Source organism: Adelges cooleyi, unplaced genomic scaffold (assembly GCF_023614345.1).
Source record: "Adelges cooleyi isolate 19-005CV unplaced genomic scaffold, UGA_ACOO_1.1 ACOO_flye_CR_arks_rails_tigmint_CR_PRNA_23, whole genome shotgun sequence".
NCBI lineage: Eukaryota > Metazoa > Arthropoda > Insecta > Hemiptera > Adelgidae > Adelges > Adelges cooleyi.
This window is the reverse complement of record NW_026095893.1, coordinates 11,325,151-11,345,549: the sequence shown is the minus strand read 5'-3', so window position 1 is coordinate 11,345,549 and position 20,399 is coordinate 11,325,151. Positions and strand designations below refer to the sequence as shown.

The window sequence follows — 20,399 nt, the reverse complement described above, 5'->3', positions numbered from 1 at the left end:
AGTTGTCTTATATTATATAAAAATAGTCGCTGACAAGTGACAACCAATTTATAGAAATTCTAAATATTCGAGAGGAACTGAAAAATCCGAGAAACATAATACAATTCACTCTGGCTTTATTTCACTACATATTAGATCACTCGGGTTGTATTTTTAATCAATGAATAATATCTTCTTGTGTTGATCAATTATTCGAATGGTTAGCTTCAGCCACCCATGCCCCCCTCTGTAGTCTAAAACTTTATTCAGTCCTGATGACTTTCTCTATTGAGTCAGTTTTTAAAAATTTGTATGTGATGCATTCAGTCTTCCATTGATTTCTTTACATTGATGAACTCCTATAAAATTATCATCACCTTTATAGTTATTTTTATATAACGCTAACAAATTGTATCCTATAACCTTAGAGAATTTAACGGTTAATTAATTTGTCTGAAGGTTGTGAGGACCAAAATAGATTTTTCTTGCCACAAGCCTAAATATACAATGTTCCAATGGTTTTTAATAAAATAAATCATATTCATTTAAATTAATAGTTAAGTTGCGGGTATATAAATCAAAATATTTTAGGAAAACCCGAGTTAAACAATTTGTAAGTCTATTAAATTGTCAAATTGTAAAATAGCATACTTTATATTCTAGCGTTGAAGTTTCCAAAACAAAGTTATAATAAATAAAATAAAAATTATCGTGGGCCACGGCCACAGCTTATTGTATTATTCTAGTATATACTTCAGTTAAATAATATATGTAAATACATATATTATGTACTAAAAATAATAATTATAATATTATTAGTAACGCGGTTTCAATCTCATATATTGTGCATTGTACTGTGCTACTCTTTTGTCGTGTTCTAGGACAAAGAGGTTCAAGCGATTTCTGACGGATCGCCTATTTTCAATTGACTAAAGAAAAACCGCAATTATAAAATACATATTGGTTATAGAGTTAAGTATAATCATTATCTGATTTTTGTCACGATATCATCTGTATCCAATCGTTCACACACACACACACACACAACCTCAACCCATGATTTCCATCACTGACGGCCTACCGGTGGCGGTGGAGGTTACGATACCTAATATTAATAATATGTGATGTCGAAGCCTCGTGGGCGTTGAAGTAAAACGTCGACGACGGGGTTAAACAATGCAATAATACACCGTGGATAGACGGACGGCCAAACAGACGAGAGAGAGAGAGAGACAACTAGAGAAAAACACGGATACAGTGTAAGATAGATACTATATTATTATTATTAGTATGGCAGATAGCGGGAGATAAAAAAACCAATAGAAAGAGAGAGAGCGAGTGAGACGGTGTGTACTGTATAGGAAAAACCACATAGGTAAACGTTGTTACTATAATATACGCGTCACCGTCGCCGGTTGTTCTTGAATGAAAGAAGGAGGAGAACCTTACGACCGTAAGAGCAACGACGAGAGGATCGGGTGGGATCTGATCTTCAATGTGTGCAACAGTTTTGCGTTCGCCACCGGGTGTATCAGGTTGCACGTGCTAATAAGACGTGGTTAAACGTGTTAAACGTGTTAAACGTTCGCATACACGTTTGACTCTATTCTATTTTGATTTCCTTTTTGTAAACGCCGCCTATTCGCAAAATTTCGGACGTAGTCGATGAAAACTATTGAAATATTTTAACGTAATCGTTCGCACAAACCATAATGACAAATCGTCGGATACCCTGGACAATATTATAGCCATCCGTCGAAAACAAATAGTTAAAATCTAACAGGTAAGTGAATTGTATCGTTAAATTATATAAAACGATGATCAATAAAAAAAAAAACAAAATAGATAAATTTAGGCTGTGACATGTGCAAACGCGACATTAAAATACCCAAAAACCAGTTAAACTTTATTTACAGTTTTAATTGTAGGTATATTTGTTTATAACCTAGTACAACATTTAAGACATTTTAAATCTTAATAAATAATTATACAAACGTTCAATACATATTTATATATTTTTTTGTCAGTACAACGATTCACATAATTCTTTGCAGTTTTATTGGTACAACAAAAACAAATTGTTACTTATTATTTTAAAAGAAACTTTAAACCTAACTTAAAAGAACTTTTCTTAAAAGAAAAGTAAAGCATCAACTATTGTTAAATAGAACAAACGACAAACTACCGCGAAACTTAAGGTTTTTATAATGCATTTTGGTTAAGTATGGGTATTTTATTAAAGTAAGTAATTAAACAAGTCTTTCAAGCATCAGATGTCAAATAATAAATACATTATAGTAATAAAAATATAATATTTACAAATTACATTACATTAATTTTAATTAAATCTTAAACATACAATAAAACAAAGTTGAGCATTGCAGTTTATAGCGGCTAACTATTTTTTTAAACTTGTAGATTTTTTATTTACTATAATACTGAGTAACTGTATGGATATACTTCCATACAGATTATTTTTTATTGAAAAGTAATACTTAAAATTACAGACATATTTATTTAACAAAATTTAAAAAAACGACACCTGTAATTTTGAAATTTATATTTTTCTTTTTAATAAGAAATAATTTTTGTGGAAAAATGATGTATAGCTTTGTAAAAACCCAAATAAATCCTTCCATGCAGTACAAAAAACATTTATATTTTTCCATGTTCTAAACATTTAATGGTCAAACAAATGTTTTTTTAAATACTTTAGTTTTATATATGGCTATCTGGACCATGATTAGAAACAAAATAGAGTGCTAAATAGTTTTCCATTTCAAACCTGTTATCGTAAAATATTATTAAATTAAGTTTACTTTAATCGTTCTGAAAAGTTAGGAACAGCAGAAGTATGTTGTTTTCATACAGATTTTTAATTATTAAATCCGGGTTAGTTCAGGGGTCATATTGTTATCGGTCAGAGATTATGCCGGGACTCGAACTTTGAGCTTACTTGCCAGAACACAATCTCCGATCCACTTACGAGTGTGATTCTGTACCTTGGGTCTAAAAACGCCAGTCTGATATTTGGCTTCTTTTCGCAACTTTTGGCAACTGAACATTTTCGCTAATGCGAATAAAAACTTAATAGTATTTAATTTAAATGATAATATTTCTATGCGAAGGGTTCGTGTACAAAAATAATGCTGGGTTTCCTTAAACATCAAAAAAGGGTCGGCTAAATTTCAACAAGTCGGTTAATGTATTAATTTTGTGTGCGTTCCGGTTTATACATAATGTAACTTAAAGACTCCAGAAAATCGGAACCGACTGTATTACATCCAAAGTATAGAATAATTTAGTAATATGTTTCTGTACCGTGTTACACTCCTCAAATCGACAGTTCTACTTTCGGTGAAAAAAAAACCTAATCGTTTGGAAAATGTCGGGAATGAATTTTTTTAATTTCTATAGTGCAGAATTTCAAGTGTTCCGGAAGTCGATCTGTGTTGGTGACTTACGGCACGGCGTAGGCGTATCGAGTCATGACAGGCGATATATAACACGCGAATTATACGTCGGTTAAGAAAAAAATGAACACACACACACACTCGGTACAACGGTATCGGAGAGGTAAGGAAACGAATAAAATAATCTAGTAAAAAAAATAGGAAACCCAGAAAGAAAAGGTCCTGTGCGTGTGCTTGTGCACCGATACATATATCACGAGGACTTGGCGAATAGGAAACCCGCACAATCATGTTCTGTTAATCAGGCGACGACGACGTGTGTCATTATTTCCCATACGAATACGTGTACTAGCATATTCTCATCCTTTTCTTTATCGTTACCCGTCTCTCTTTGTCTGTCTGTCTCCCTGGCGTGTTCATTATCATGATGTCTACATCTCGATGGACGCGCATTCGGACTGGGCCGCGAATTTCCATGTGTGCTCATGTATCTTGGAAGTATACAATTTTGTATTAAATAATATGTACATAATAAATCCACGATATGGGGATCGCTCGCGGCTTAAATGCAAAAGAACACGCGACTCGGTCCGTACCAATTTATAGACCAATACGCAGTTCTGTATGCGGTGATAAGATTGGCGAACGCCGACACTGGGGTGTTGTAACCTTGTGCCAAGTTAAACTAATATTGTTTTGCGAGTTTTTGATAATAGTAACTGTCTCGGCAAACGCCAGACATGTAGGAAGAATCTATAGCAAAAAAATGTACATTTTCACACAAAATGTTAAATATATATAACTATAATAGTTATTATTATTTTAGCGATAACCCAAGTATTTTTTTTTTAGATTTTAGATGAACACAATAAAAACCATATTTATGGTCAAACACTAAACATTATTGCAATTAAACTCGACCGGTTTTTTTTCTACAAAACTGTTTCAATTACTATATCATATTTAGGGCGGGACCAGTTTCGCCCAAAAATGACCCTTTCTTTTTCGCTCAAATTTAGTTAATATTTATGACTCTCGTTTCACCTAGACTAGTTTAGATCAATTCAAAATTAAGTTGACAATGGTTGTTTTTGTAAAACTATTCACGTAGTACTTAAATATCAGTAGATGATAAAATAATTTTTTATTTACTATTTATGTTTTTATTCTTAAATTATGTGGCGTATGCCTAACATGCCCGAAGAATTTGCCTCTGATAAATTAGGCTCTCAGAAGCCAAACCGATTAACTACCCCTTTTTTTTTTTTTGCAAATAATAGCATGGTTGGATTTCGCAAAAATAAAAGGGTAGTTATTCGGTTTTGCTTCTGAGCGCCTCAAATATGATGCAGTTAAAATGTTTTGAAATTAATTTGTACAATAAGAAAAGTAATTAATAGAAGTAGAAGTAAAGTTCTTAATATAAATATAACTAAAGCACACGTGGCTTCAAATACATATGAAACTGTAACTTCCAAAAACGAACCAGTTGTTTTAATAAATTATCAAGAGAAAAATTGTATTGTATTTTTTTGTAAAACTAATTTAATATTTTTAAATGTAGTGGAAACAATATATATATGGATGAGATTTTTCAATATCGTGCCCGATTTTTCACACAAATGTTTACCATTTATAAGTATCACCTCCTCGTGGTATTCTCTGAGTAATGCTAAATAATACTCAAATATTACTTTGTATTATTTAAGTATTACATTTATTGACTACAGTGACGTGAAAATGAATAATTTTACAAAAACAACCATTGTCAACTTAATTTGAAATTGATCTAAACTAGTCTTGGCGAAACGAGAATCATATATTAACAAAATTTAGGCGAAACGGGTGTTTGGCCGAAAAGGGAAGGGTCGTTTTTGAGCGAAACGGGCTACGCCCATATTTATTCCACAATATTATAAAAAAACAAATCTGTAGGTACTCTAATGATAAAAACGACAATTGATCCAGTTACCAGCTAGTTATTTTATACTTGTAACCTGATACAGTCGGGGGGGGGGGGGGGTTGATGAGAAAAGTTTATAAGGTTTACCCAAATAGAATTCCGACGTTAAATAGCAAAAAACCAAATAATTATTCTTATACTTTTAAATAAGTAATAAACGCTTAAGTAGACATCAATCATTTTTAACCAAAGTTTCTTACTTAATCCACATTCTTTGAACATATCTTAGTTTTGCCGTTTTCAGCAATTAAAAATATTATGTCTGAGCTGTTTTTTGTAATATAAACTATTTTTTTTTTAATTGGGTTGTGCATAGTAGTTTCAGTATTTTTGTTTTGTCGTTTAAATCAATATATTGAGTACACTTCAAAACAACAGCTTGTATTGAAACTACTAAATATGCTGTTCCGTTTTTTATGGAAACCGCTTGTGTCCTTTTGGTTTTCGACTGTCGGCTATTAAGGGTTATTTTTGTTATTAAGTGACATAATAACGTTGGCTAAACTTATCGTGTAAATCCAATCGCAACATGTAAGATTGAACAGCTAAGCTACCTTTTGTCACTATAAATGATACCTTTCTGTCGCGCAGCATCCTATTATACCACTTACCACCACATCCAATCAATGGATTTTACTTATCACAATATGATCATGAAAAATAATTGTATATTTACATATTTTGATGAAAAAGGTTGACTCTGCTTGTTTCCGCCGTGACTTGTCGTTCTTAACTCATATAATTCTTTAAACAATTCAGAATATTAAATTCACTACCATTTGATTACCTAGTTTAATAGTTTTGAAAAATTAATTGAACCGTTGAGTTAGCAACTTGATAGACACTTGTAGCTTTTGGAACCTAGAACCAGGTATCGTGTATGGAGGGATGAAGGGGAAGAATATATTATGTCGCGTCTGTTCCGCATGTACTCGTTACGCAGTTAAGTGGACAGCCCGATGTAGATTAATAACATAACGATAATTTGTGTAATAATAATAATAATAGATAATACCTAATTGTTGATGTCAGCGTGTGCTTGGATGCGGCGGTCAGTCGAACATAGGTGTACTCGTAGGTATATTAAGATTATAGTATTACACCGACGTGGTTTGTACGACATGCAGTGCGTCTCACAATCACTTTTGTTACGGTTCATATATGAATGAATTTCGCCACGGTCGGGGTGTTTGGGGCGGGACGAAGGGGAAGTTATAGTATATAACATGTAGTGTATAATATGCGTATGTGTGTGTAAGTGTGTGTGTGTGTGTGTGTGTGATTAAAGTGCGGCGAGGGGCAGAGGGAATCGCCGAGGAATGAATGAAGGCAGAATCCTCATAGTAGCCGGCGGTAGCGTGCATGCATGGAGCAGCGATTTCACACTCGGTTTGTGTGTGGCAGGCCAGCCGTATCGGTACATCAATGGATACGCCGCCGCCGACACCGGATGCATCCAATTGATCTCGTGAAGAAAACTCTACGGAAAACTCTTTTCCACGTCGATGTGTACACGTAATTCACCACCTAACACACACACTCGTCGACAGAAACACAAGGACGTTTTTAGACGCTCTTTAAGAAAACACACGATTTATGACGTGTTCCATTTAGTTGGCCAATATTTAAAGTGATATTTGGTCGAGTTATTCCTAGACAATTTATGACAATTTTCACATCACATCTCATTCGACCAAAAAATAATCGTGGAAGAAATTAGACCAACAGTTGTTTTGTAAACCAACAATCTCTTAAGTCGTTTCAACGTAATCGACGTAATTCCATTGGTGCTGCACGTGTCTTTAAAAGTGAACCAATGTACACTTTTACATGGATATTTAGATTTTTTCCCACCAAAATTAGAAGCAACGTTTGTGTAAAGATTCAACAAAGTTCAATGAAATAATAATACCTATGAAAATGGATGTCAATATAGTTATAAAACCCTCAAATTATTTAATAACAACTAAATCAAGGAAAAACGGCGTGTTGTATAATGTGATTATATTTATACATTAAGCTCTTATCATGAAATACTTTTGATTTGTCAATTACCAACTGTGTAAACTATTTACTTAAACTATGTGGAAGTATCTGTACACATATTAAGTAACATTTATATTGTAACTATATTTGTACATCTATATATTATGTTAAACTAGCCACAGTTTTCAAAATTATTACTACATATTATTGTTTATATTTCAATTTAAATGATTCAAGATTTTTATACTGTTGACATTAATATTATGGATAAATTGACAATATGAGTAAATGACATAAATGTTTTTAAGACTATTGCAATTTTTAAAGAAAGCTGGGACCACAAAATTGTTATATAATATACAAATAAGGTCAAATGTGCGTTGTGGATTAGAAAACTTATTATACTCCACAAGAATAAAATAATTACAGGCAGCGTATTATTAAATTTTGTTGTTCCTTCCATAGATCGACTATATTAGACTTAAAAACATATTAAACAAGAAATGGTTTTCTATTGTTTTGTGTAAAACTCACAAGTGGTTGGGAATTCATAGGAAAAAAAATGATATCACACTATAATGAAGACGTCAGGTACAAGCCATAAAAAACTTCTACTTGTTACGCAGCATTAAATACTATGGTCGTATCCAATTTGGATGATTATATTTTAATGACTAAATATCTTTAAAAACTCGAGTAGTCTAAACTAATGTTATTTTAATAGCGATAAAAAACAACTACAGAGAGTGCATAACCGTAATTAATTAAATCTATATTTCAGTGCAGTGTACGTGCAGAATTATTTTTTTAATCAAAGTTAATCTCTTTTAAATAATTTTAAAAATAAGTTAAAGTGAACGAAGTGCAATTTGTATTGTAACATAACAATAATCTAAATCTACGCATTTATCTACACTCTACACACGTTAATTAAATTAATATCAAATTTCAATCATAAAATGTGTAATGTGATATCTAGTACAAAGAATGTCACAAAAACATTACCATTAAAAAGCTACTCAATTTGATGTATTATTACAAAATGACAAATCTGAATAAATCTATCCATTATTATTAAGGCTGAGAATCGGCGAAAACTCATATTTAATATCGGTCAACATTGACCATACATCACTAATATTTCTGGAAAAAAAGTGAATTTTGATCACTGTAAATATTGATTGAACTACTAGGTTTTATAATAACACCTTTATAATCTACTGAAAGTCGCTTCTGATTGTCTTTTATCAATGAGTTTTATATTAGTATAAAATAATCAATATCGGGTTAAAATAAAACAAATTAAAATTGTTATGTTAACAATATAAGAACGATTTAATTACTTAATAAAAATGTTGTAAGTAACGAAAGTCATTATCGTTTTGCTAGTTATTTTACTTTTTAGTGTTCTGTGTTTTATAAAATCGTCGTGAAGGTTATAACTTATAAATGTGCAGATCAAGTCGCATAGTAAGTTTCTAAATAATTTTAGTAGATAATTTTGCCCGTTTTTTGATGGGCCGCTAAAATGTGGTCTAACGATGTGAACAACCCCTTTTATAGTAGTTTGATGTCATTTATACCGGCCCTTTCTCCTTTTCTGAAAGAATAGCTTCTGTGCGTATGTGCAAGAAATGTAATAATTTTGATCAACTATCTAGATAAAATATGCGAAATTGACCTCGTTCAATTGTTTTTGATAATGTAATATTATAGTAAAAATTAAATAATAATAATAATCTTGGTTTCCAATGTGAAACGAAAGTTTTTTGGGAAATTGTCACACGGTTAAAAATATTTCATTGTTTACCGTATGATACGGCTGATTTTATAGGCCAACTTAAAAATAGAAAAATATACGTGATTCTTAATTTAAAACGAAATAAATAAAATATATTTTTAGTTTTGTCAATAAATTAAAATTTTTAATATTATGCATAATCTAGCTTTGATGTGTTGCTGAGAAAGTATTGCTTTTACAATTATGCGTTTTTATTTTTTTGTCTGGATCCACGGTATCTTCCAAATCTCTGAATCGAAATTGAAGAAAACACCGAAAAAATTTACAAATTAAAAAGAAAATGTTTCCATTACATTGTCTATTTAGATGGCAACGGATTAATAAGAAATGCAGACGAATTTTTTTTCTTTATTATACTGAATATTTACATCTATACAAATATGCACAACAGTAAATTAGAAAACAGTAAAAAATGAATATAACATGATGTAGGGGGGCACCTTATGGAGCTACTTACTTTGATTTTTTTAGTGTTAGTTTATTTATTTATTCTTTTTTTTATTTATAGGTGGTCTCTGCATCATTTTTTTTTTAATCTTCTTGGCGGATTATCTGGGATATGATTAGAAGAGAGGTAGTTTATGTTAGGGTTAGGGTGAGAGTTGAATTTCATCTAAATTTAAACACATTTAAACCCCTTTGCAATAATTTATATCAAATATCATACTTATTATCTTATACCGTCTGCTTTGAAAGTGATATCATTACTTTCAGTTATGATAATTCCTGAAAACATGTGACCTCTCTACGCCCTGTCTCCACCATGTCTCGACCCCTACTGTGCTTGCTCTTTTACATACAAACATTAGCTAAACTCAATATTGGTAATTTTATTTTAAAACGGCAACTAGTCGGTTTTTAAATTTTTATTGTTTATTAAATATCAGACTTAGAGACTTGCAATATGTCTAAATTAAAACAAGTAATCATATTTTACTGGGTACAACATTTTATGTTAAATTAATTAATTTTTTGAGCAACAGAAATGCTGAATTTATATAAAACAAGTTATATTAAATATAGTTTAGACTATAATTTATCAATATTACGGCAAGATAAACCGTGTTTACCTGACATATTCATGAAATCCTCGCACGGATTAGCCATAAGCAGGTACTATGATAATATTACATTATAGTGTAGAGCCAAAATAAAACGTTTTGCATTATCTCTATTGACGGATAGTGAGATACTCGTGTGGCATTTTCAAAGATTACCAGTTGATCGGGCGTAATTGCTTATAGAGGATTAAAATGCACGGTCTTACGGGACTCGAGCTGGGAAGGGCCGCGGCTTCTATATGTGTGATGGGAGGGCGAAGCGGCGGAGGCGGACGCCACCCGAAGGGATATAAGAAAAATAAGAGAGAAAATAATTAAAAAATATAAATTAAACGTCGTATTTACATACTCGGTTAAATCTCCGGGGCGCATGTATAAGAAGCGTGCATGATTGCTAAGAGAAATGAGTTCGTTAAGAAAACTGCGGGCAACCGGGCGGGAGGGTGAGGATGGGCGGGTGAGTGGAGCTTGCCGAATACGACGAGGGGATATGGAAATCCTTATTTTAAAAAGGGTTTGGAAAAACTTCGGCACAGGGGCGAAGGCGAAAGACGGAGAGAATTTTAATTTCACTTGAGAATGAAGAGAAAACATTTTAACAGAAATAAGAAGGCAGTGTGGACGGGGGAAGGCAATAGCCGGGCCGGGGGTAGGACGGCTGTACGGCGAGAGGACAGTGGAGACGATGGTGGAAATTAGAAACGGGAAAACTGCGAGGGTAAATGATGGGACCCGTCACAGACCGCCCGGCACGAATATAAAATCTTAAACCCTCTCACTCTTTCTCTTTTTCTCTCTTCCTGCCGCCACGCCACCTCCACGTTTTCTTTGCTTCCTGAACGCATATTATACATGTACACGAGGCAAAGTCTTTAATAATGCGTACACCGGGCACACGGATCTTTTATTTCTTTGTCTTGGTTCGCAACCACCCTTCCCTCGTATATTATACACTTTGATTAGCTTTTAAAACAGCCGAAACTCTGCATTGGAATTCGAGCAACCATAGCTATGGGTTATACACATAACCGTGGCATACGTACATACATACATAAAAAGCTCATTTTTGTGTGTTGCATTTAAGTCAGTAGGTATAATATTGTGTTACGCGTTTGACGGTTTCGCTTAGGCGATATAGGTTACCTAACCTAACCTAACCCCCCGGGGTAATTCTGTTCTTTTTAAACAAATATAATAATTAATATAATTATAGAAGTATACTCTGGTCATGAAACAAGCTATAGTTATAATCACAATATGCTATCAATGCCTGTTTTTTACTAATTACACTAATTATTTTACGCCATACCGTCACATTTAAATTGTAATTCTGTATATTATAATACCTAAAGGGTTCTATAGTTGTTTTGTGGGTAGGTATAGTTGTAGTACTCTTAACTCGCCTCGGTCGTCTGAGCTCGACGTATATTCAGTGAAACTTTAATTAAAACATAATTGCCGTTTCTATGTGGTTTACCAATACATTATTAATTTGATCGAATTCGATTTTCCGACGGCGCTGGAGGTATTCCGTCGTAGAAATAAATAAATAATAGATTTTTTATTTTGTGCATTTCAATAAGAAACAACAGTAAATGATAACATATGAGGTAGGCATTAGATACATACACGTGTGTTTTGAAGCATGAATATTGTATACTATAACTGCATGACCGAACGGTACAAAATTACTTTATAAGTGTTTTTATTTCATTATTATTATTATTATCTTGTTCCAACATAATATTTTACAAATGTATAAATCTCCAGGTGATGACTACGCCTAATGACGCGACGTACCTGCTGGCGAATAGTTAGGAAATACTATAGATTATTGACATTGAACAAGTCTCAAGTGAAATAACAAACATGCACTTCCTGAGCTTTTTATTTTAAAATATGATTTGTTTTGATCGATCCTTTCATATTATATTCTGTACTGCATAAGTGCATTACTTAGCAATTAAATCGACCTTAAATAAAACTGATATCTTGTGTGCTGAACGAAAATAAATCTTTTGTACATAATTTGCTTGTCTGTAATTTTTTTACTAGTTCTAACGGTAAATGAAAATAATGACGAAAAAATATAAAAAGTCGTTGGCAGTAAATGATACTGTGGTGTGAGTGGTGCGAAACTTGACAGATTATACAAATCATCCCTTCCCTTGTACACTAACGGCTACATTAATGACACCTGCAATTCCTTCAGTATAAATATTATTGGATACCACCGAGTGTGTTCTCGAACATTATGGAAGGGTTGTCATATTATTGTATGTATTTTGAATTCCAAAAGGGTACGGCAACCTCTCTACTTATTTATGATAAGGCATGTTTACCGTCCTAAGCAGTGGGTCCTATAAATGTTGCGTATCTGGTGAAATGTGGTCCAGTGTAATCAACCGGTTTCGCCAACTTGACTGAGTAGGTGACTATAATAGCGATCATTAATCACCAGATCGTTTATCTAGTTTAAAAGCTTTTTTTATACTTATATTCCAGGACTGTTTTTTCTTTACACTTAATGTGAATTTAACATGTATCTAGAAATCATATTATGAGTTTGTTGTACTTGTTAGTATCTATAAATTTTACACTTTTCAAAAGATAATATGCGAGTGACGGAACAAATGTATTTATTATTTTAAAACAAACATTTATCATTAAACATTTTTTGTTGGCAACTTTCGTTTCGAAACTATTAGGCTGAAAATATGATTTGCTTGTTGTATTATATTGTGTCATCGTAGCTTTTCTATAATCTCATGGCATTATTTATACCTTCAACTTCCATGATAATATTTTACTCAGCCATACAAGTTAAACAAAACAAAACTCATCATAGTACACGAGTAGGTACATTCTTAGTGAACATCTATATCGCTGCGTTTCCCGTCATGATTTCCTTCATTTTTCTTGGATATTTTTTCATATTGTTTTTTTTTTCCTTATTTCGACGGTTCGTTTCGATGCGGTGATATCATATGAACCGGAGAACTGACGTGTGACCATTCAGTGCCGTTTCCTAGCCACAATGTCACGCTTCCAAACTATATCGGTGATTCCGAAATAACCGTCACATCCTTCTCGTGGGCACATAATGGGAAGAAGACGGGTGGAGGAGCAAAGTGAAAAAATAGTAATAATAACGAAAAAAAAAATCCTAAGAAGAAAATCGCTATTGTTAACACCTTTGATCTGTTATGTTCTTTGGCTAATTAACCCCCGGGCCATTATGTTTTTTTCCGCGCACACGCACACATACATACACACGCCTAACACTTTTTCCAACGGGGACCGCACACACAGGAAATCTTGGGACAAGTGGATCCTATTGTTGCCGTATTCGTGATCGTTGTTGTTGTTGAACCTTGGTGTAATGTTATAATATTATATTATATACCTAAGTCCTAACTGGTATCATTAACTCTGCGGACCGATTGCTGTTTTTATGAAGGTGTGGGTGGCGACTATGGCATACACCGTGGTTCCTTCGGTTAGGAAAACCATCGCGCGTCCGTTTAGTTTTGACCACAGTTTGTGGTCAAAACACGACGTGATTACGATATATGTATATTAATACAAAATATCAAAACAATAATTTAGTATTAGAATCGGATCTAAAACAGTACCAACCCAAAATTTCTAATAACAAATGTTGATGAAAACGATCAGTAGTAGGTAAAACATGTTGATAGCTTAACTGATTTTAAACTTGTAAAAAAGAAAAATTAACTAAATACATTTTAAAGTTGAACTACGAAATGTGGAACAGTATAAACGATAGGGTTTAAGAACAATATTTTAAACAGTTTCAAAGTGCATAACTTATCTTTAAAGTGTTTTCAATCGACTTTTTTTACAAGTTTAAAATTAAGTTAAGCTATCAGAACACCATACTATTATTTATTATTGTAATCAAAAAGTGATGTTAATTTTGGCTTAGTAACGTTTTCAAATCCAATCTTTCGTTATAGTATAGTTTATACATAAAAATAAAACACACGCATACTACACAGTACATTTAAACACTATATTGATGTAGGATCCAACTTGGTTTATTTTGGCATGTGGACAAATCTGCGTGTGAACTACTATTTTTGAATTTTTGTTAAAATATGACAACAAAAAACGATTCGATGATAATTTATAGTTATAATAACAAAAAAAAAAATTACACTTGATGCTGAAATTTCACCATAGATAAAACGTAGACAGAGGTAGAGGGTAAAACGTGTACTTTTGCCTTTCGGAAATAAACGTCTCCCCTGCTGTCGTACCTCAGAAGCCATACTGTGTTTATGGAGTGACATCTATATTATCACTGCATTATTAAAATTATGTCGCAGCATAGATAATCACTTTAGAGAGTTACGTTATAGATATCAATTTTTTTGTGCGCATTATAGTCATTTCCGGGTAACACGTTTCAAGGTGTACGACCTACAGGCTTTAATTATTTTTGAATGGGAAATAATATGCGTGTATCCACTAATCGGCGTCGGGGGCGATTACTACTATAATTTTTTTTATTTTTGACAAATCCAGAACGGTGATACAGGGCTTCCTTTGTATCGTGACGAATAAGAAATGCTACAGAGCGGCTAAACGAGTAGGTTTCCACCGTTTAGTCTTTGTACCACCAACAACCGTCACATCCTTTTAGCGGAGCACGCAACCGAGAGATAGTGAAATGGAGAGATAGCAGACCATTGTTATCCTAATGCACACATTTGGCCGGCTTCGGAAGCTATGGCTAATTACCAGGGGCTTCTTTTCAATACAAAACGATGTTCACATTTTGTACGGGCAACATATTATTATTATGATTCCGTTTTGCAGTCGACGCCGCACGCACACAAGCCCGCTATTATTGCCACCATTGCGATGAAAATATTTTTATATAATAGGTATTATACTAAACAATAATACTATTATTGTTATTATTATTACCTATATTAGGTAGTCGAGATTTTAACTACCGCAAACGCGTTACTCTCGGTACTCTGCACAGAATCCGATACATCCTGATCTGGCTGACACCGCGAGGCCGTAATCTTTTGTCACGATACATAAGAGGCACGGCAGCGTTTCATGAAAAATCAACGTCGTCGGCCAACCGAAAAATAAGAAACTCATAGAAAATGTGTCATAAAACTGCTTGGGCTCGGTTTATTTGCATCCGACCAAAGGTTTCTTTTCCGACCGAATACAATAACAACAATACAAATAATAATAATTACAATAATTATCGTTATGCCGGTGAAATGCGTACAGTTGTTTAACGATCAACAACGACGTTACACGTAGTATTTAAATAAAATATAGGTACACGGTTGGAAAACGAGCCGATTCTTCGTGTGCGGTGCCGTATGTGCGCCTGCAATCGATCATCGTTCGGCCGTTCGGTATAAAATATTATTATTATAAAGGAGAATATAAAAACACAAATTTAAATAGCAACAAACTAACACATTTAAGTATGTTACAGCCTGGACTCGGGTTTCGTGCGGCGTGTTTCGCGTGAAAAAAAATGCCCTCGGCGGCTTCAGTGTAGGCGTAGGTACTGCACTATATTCTTGGCCGTGGCAGGTTAGCATGTCGAACAAAACACGACGTACATGCATGCATGTGTATATTATGTACATGCATATATAAATATATATACATGTGTGTGTGTGTGTGTGTGTGTGTTTGGAGAAACATTATCGATCTCCGACTATCCCCGGTCCGTTTCCCTCATGTAGATTAGTCGAGCCCAAAGTTAAATTTCGTTATTACACACGAACACATTATAAAGGATATACACACAATCGCGTGAGCAAGTTAGGGTTTCTGCGTCACACACATAAGACATTAGTACCCTGCCACTAACCCCCCCCCCCCCCCAAATCAACCTCCATATTTGCTGCTGTCTCGCGGTACGGCCACTACCGGGCAGCCCGCGTCCAAAACTCTCCGTCGACTATTATCGCACGTCCTCCGCCGTATCCTTCTCCTTTGCTCTTATTATACATGGCGGGGTCGTGCCGGACAACACAGAGACTCAAGAATAAATGTCGGCCACAAGCCAACTTACACACACACACATAAACACGCACTTCTGGGCCGGTATAATATGTATATATATAATGCATGTGGGTGCGAGCGTGTGCATGAATATCGATTGACCGAGGCTTTATGTGGTCGGCGAGCCCTTGTCCCTTTTAGTCTCCACTCCTCCGCCGTTCCCCGTTGCCCTTCAGCCAGTGCATCTTATTCGTTATCCGCCGTCCATTCTACCCCTTTAATTAATTACTCAGCTAAGGTTCGGGAATTAAAGGCAAGAACAACGGATAGAACCTATATATGTATAGCCAACGCCACCCCCACTGCTCGGACAGTATCTAAGAAAGCCGCCGCCGCCGCCACCGACGACGGACGATGATGGTGATAAACTTCTGTGGAGTACAAACGTACGGTGCAGATAACCTTAGTGCCATTAGGGTAACAATAGCAAAGTTAATTGTCACTGGCAGAGTGTTTGAAACGAGCGCGTATACGGGATATTGCGTTCAATAGGCGAGAGGGGGTGAGCTGACAAATTTCTAGTTGTTTCTTCATCAACACACACATCACTGCTAGTTATTTTTTTCATTACAATGCGTCATTTCGTTTAAACTGTTCATATGAGCCTGTTTAACAATTTATTATCATTCGATTTGAAAAAAAACCCCTGCACAATGTTATAAAATACTATAGTCTACACGTATAATTAACTTGGTACGAATTTGCCAATATGAACATGTAAAATCAGTGTTAAACTATAAAGTCAATATGGGTTATAAGTGTTTGTCGACAAAATAACAAACCACACTGTTTATTGGTATTTAGCAACAGCTATCAATTTAAACAAACCTATTGTTTTTTAATAACAAAAAAAATGTAACTAGAACTATAAAATACGATGATAATAAAATTGGTTAAAGGGGAAAATGACAAATCTCTAAGTATAATCATAATATGTGGTTGGCGGTAAATTCGCATAGAAACTATGAAATTTCGGTTTTAATCCAATAACGATCTGTAGCTAAACGTTAATGTTCAGTGAATTTTTCATCTGCACAGGAAACATTCACCGTTTAGAATTTCACCGGAGATTATAGTATTACTATAGTTGCAAATTGCAATGATCTTTATTTTTTTTCCCACTATAATACTCATAAGCCAACGGATGATTGTTTTGCTTCCTCCATAGACTTTCTATTTAAAATATATAAACTTCTACATTCTACAACATAATAATATAGTATTATTTGTTATAACACTGTTTTTATAATGATATAAATATTTCCGCAATTATTTAGTATTCATACAATAGCGAATATCGCATTAGTATAGTGTCAAACACAATTATACAGGGTGTTTTTGTTTATCATGGGCCATGATATATCTCACTGGGTTTGATTAATAATTACATTTATTTCCATAGTTTTTTTTATATAATGTGATCTCAATTTTCAACAAATTATTGTGTTTCTACCCCCTCCCAAAATAGTTTTTTATAGCAATTTTTGAGATTTAAACGGTAACGTATGTATTTTTTAAACTTTTTAAATTAAGAATATTTCACTGAACATTTTGACTGGTTGATAACCAAAATCGGATAACTATATTTGAAGTAATTGAAGTTTCAAGTTTAGAGCAGGAGGAAAGGTGCAGTGTAGTATTTATTTTATCTTCCCGCACTTCCCAACCGCACTTTCTCTCTCATCCTAACTTTTAAATTTGTATAACTTTAAATTTTTTTATCTAAAATTGGTTATCAACCAGTCAAAATGTTCAGTGAAATATTCTTAATTTAAAAAGTTTAAAAAATATATACGTTACCGTTTAAGTTTCAAAAGTTGCTATTAAAAAACTAGTTTGGGAGGGGGTAGAAACATAATAATTTGTGGAAAATTGAAATCACATTACGAAAAACACTATGAAAAAAACAAATCAATTAGTAAATTAACTCAGTGAGATATTGAGTGGCTTATGATATAAAAATCACCCTGTATAATAATATATATTTTATGAATGTGTTAAATAAAATCGTATTGTCGTGGTAGTGGAACGCGGTTACTGTTGCTCTGAAGATGAACTTTAAAATGAGCTCGAAACGTCTCAGCGACAAATCAAAGACATATACATCCGAAGATTATCGAGTACCTAATATATTTTATTTTTTCTATTTAGATTTGATGCTGTTTTAAAATAAAAAATACAGTGGACTTTCTCGTCTCATTTTATGTCCTAATTTACACTTGTAATAGGTATCGTGTTTTTATTAATATAGCACTCATTATTATCAGTTTTTCATTTTAGTACAATTATTATACTCATTGTCAGTACAATACGTTTTATACGAATTTTTAGGTACGATAGATCAGTTAGGCCGGTAACTGTGTGTACCGTTTATCGAACCTGGTTTCGACATTTTTATGAATAAATCGTCAAATCACGGTGGGTATCTCATGTATAATTGGTCTTATTATGCATATTTATGTATAGAAGATCTGTTAAACTCTGGACCTCGAACAAGTAGGCAACCGCCATAAAGACATCGGTACATACAATGATAATGATAATAACAATAATAATAATAATAATAATAATAATTTTATATTATGTACAACGGTCGAGTAGAGATGAAAAAAAAAAGACACGCAGTCATAATTGAGCAGCGAGATTGCTAGTAACCAAATGATTCGCCCCTGGATATTTGATTCGCATTTTCGTCATTTTACCTCCCACGTTAAGTTATTATTTTTATTATGTTTTCACTTATACATAATATATATTTTTATATTCTCATCTTTATTCGTGTCGACCTGTCATCGTTGAAAAATCGAATAAAACCACGGTGGCGGCTACCGTGGTAAAAAAAAAATAAATAAATAAAAAAAAAAAAACTAGAAATAAAGACACCGCCTCAGGAGACGCCGAAACACCTCATACGAAGTCAATTACCGAATTATCATGCTCCCGGTGTTTAAATGATTAATGTGTACTGTATGGTCGGCGGGTTAAAAAAAAAAACGAAATAAGACGGGAAAACATTAAGTATTTTACCTACCACCGGATGCAAATTACCTCCAAGATGTTGTCGTCATTAGACCACGATTTTTTTCCCCTTTTATAATCGTGTGATGGGATATATTAAACATAAAGACGCATTTCCCCGCCGCGTACGTTTTGTTTCTACAACATGAATGTGTGTGTGTGTGTGCCATCATTAGTCTTTAATCTACCTGAGCGTGACAATAGTCCCCTCTACCACATTTACGCCGAGTTGTCATGTACCTTGAAGTCCATGTATCCTCAATATATGATTTTACAACGTCGTGAGCTACACAAAAATGTAAAATATACATTATATGAGTGTACAGACTTTAAAAACGATTTGTTTTGTTTTTTCTATAAGTCTTTGAACGAGAAATATATAACAATCAATCATCGTGGGTGTATTTTACCATAACATGCCCCGGTGTTTGTATATAAGTGACAAAACCTCACTTTGTAGATATATTAATAGTCCAATACGTTTGGGCGATGGCTTAATCTATCATTTCTCCCCATAATATTTCAAATGAAACGATTGAGCAAAAAACGTGCTAATCAGTGAGACACTAGAAAAGGTTTTAAGCGCTAAGGGCTAAGAGCACAACAATATTATACATTGAACTAGGAAGCTACCAGGTCTTTCACAAAATATTTTTTAATGTAATTTACACATAATCAAATCTGTGCACTTGACATTGTCGTAACTAGAGGTGGAGAAAGGGTGAGGATGTTCATACCCTTTAAAACTTATAAAGCTCAATTAGAATTTCTGTAAAAATTTTAAAACTTTAATTGGAGGCAATGCCTGAATTGTTTACTGACTTTTTTTGTGATTTTTTGTGAAGAGTATTATTAGAATTTAAGCTTTTCTATCTCTACTCGTTCAGTTGAGCCAGTGGCATATATAATTGACATGGTTTTGTTTTTATTATATGAAGGCACAGGGGAAAAACAGTAGTTGTCACATTATGACATTTTTTTTTTCAAATAGTTTTTTTTTCAATTTATGCCAATAATTTTTTTTATTTATGTCAATAGATTGTTTAAACAAATACATTTATTATTAAAGTAGCATTTAATGTGATTTTTTTTGTTCTTATGTAAGA

The 20,399-nt window shown here is 33.5% G+C and overlaps 1 protein-coding gene across 1 annotated transcript in view; it reads left to right on the top strand.

Moving 5' to 3' along the window:
* Positions 1-1,513: 1,513 nt before the first annotated feature.
* The window catches only part of LOC126836030 (transcription factor mef2A-like), a 46,768-nt gene continuing 27,882 nt past the window's right edge, over positions 1,514-20,399 (top strand). The window contains exon 1 of the mRNA XM_050568985.1: positions 1,514-1,762. The gene's annotated coding sequence lies outside the window, so the exon portion shown is untranslated. The remainder of the gene's footprint in view (positions 1,763-20,399) is intronic.